The sequence below is a fragment of the Acyrthosiphon pisum genome, chromosome A1 (genome assembly GCF_005508785.2).
Source record: "Acyrthosiphon pisum isolate AL4f chromosome A1, pea_aphid_22Mar2018_4r6ur, whole genome shotgun sequence".
Lineage (NCBI taxonomy): Eukaryota > Metazoa > Arthropoda > Insecta > Hemiptera > Aphididae > Acyrthosiphon > Acyrthosiphon pisum.
In genome coordinates, this window is record NC_042494.1 from 23,004,914 (window position 1) to 23,005,922 (window position 1,009).

The 1,009-nt window shown below is 25.0% G+C and overlaps 1 protein-coding gene across 1 annotated transcript in view; it reads right to left on the reverse strand.

Moving 5' to 3' along the window:
* LOC100164725 (molybdenum cofactor sulfurase-like) overlaps positions 1 to 1,009 on the reverse strand; it is a 30,355-nt gene that overhangs the window by 26,030 nt on the left and 3,316 nt on the right. The gene's annotated exons all lie outside the window — the stretch shown is intronic.

Below are 1,009 nucleotides of genomic sequence, written 5' to 3' on the forward strand. Positions count from 1 at the left end.
TAACAATGATATTTGAAAAAATATTAAAAATCTTAGTCATGACTAACTAACTGTGCACAGTTTTTTTTATAAGCATTTAAAGTTAAAAAATTGACAAAATATGGAAATATCACGAAAATAGGCAAATTATTTTGAGTTAAGAATTCGTAAAAATTTTTCTTTTTAAATCTAAGGTTTTAAAATATAATACAAAATTCCTTATAAGATTATCTACCTTCTTCAAAAAAAAAAAAATGTCTATAAGAAAGTCAAATTTGTACAACATCGATTTCTGATGTAGCGATTTTCTTATGTTGTAATTCAAAAACGAATAACTGTAGATAGATGAAAATTTCGCTGAATGTTTATTTTATCAATTCTTATACTTGATAAAATTTTCAAAATATTTTGACTTGTTTTGAGCTGTTTACGCGGAACAATTTCATATTTCAATTTTTTATTATTTATTTTCTATGAATATCAATAAAGTTTTATCTGTTGGGCAAAAAAGTGTAAAAATTTAATACAAGGCTCCTGAGATATTGTTACAATAGCAGTTGAAAAATACATTGGCACAATAAATTTATAAAATGTTCAACTTTGATATCTAAGGGTTGAAAATTTAAAACAAGATTCTACGTAAGTACCTATAGTTAATTCTGTTACCAAAAAACCTAACAAATACATAAGCACAGCTTATTTTTATAGTCATTTTAAGTTCAAATTTGGACGGAATTACATATTAAAAAACCTAGAATAACTATTTTAGTTATTTTGCTGTGATTGTATAATATTATTCGTGGGTAGGTACTTGAAACTTCTAAAGTATACTATTATATATCTGTAATAGTATCACGGTTTGTTGTTGATGTATATAACGCGTTATAAGTACCTAATGGATATTGTGATATGATTAATTTGGAATTTATTATAGGTACCTGCTATTATAGGTCAATTTTTTTTAATACCATAGATAAGTATATACATTACAATCTCGGTAATCCGGTCGTTCGATAATCCGATACGTCCA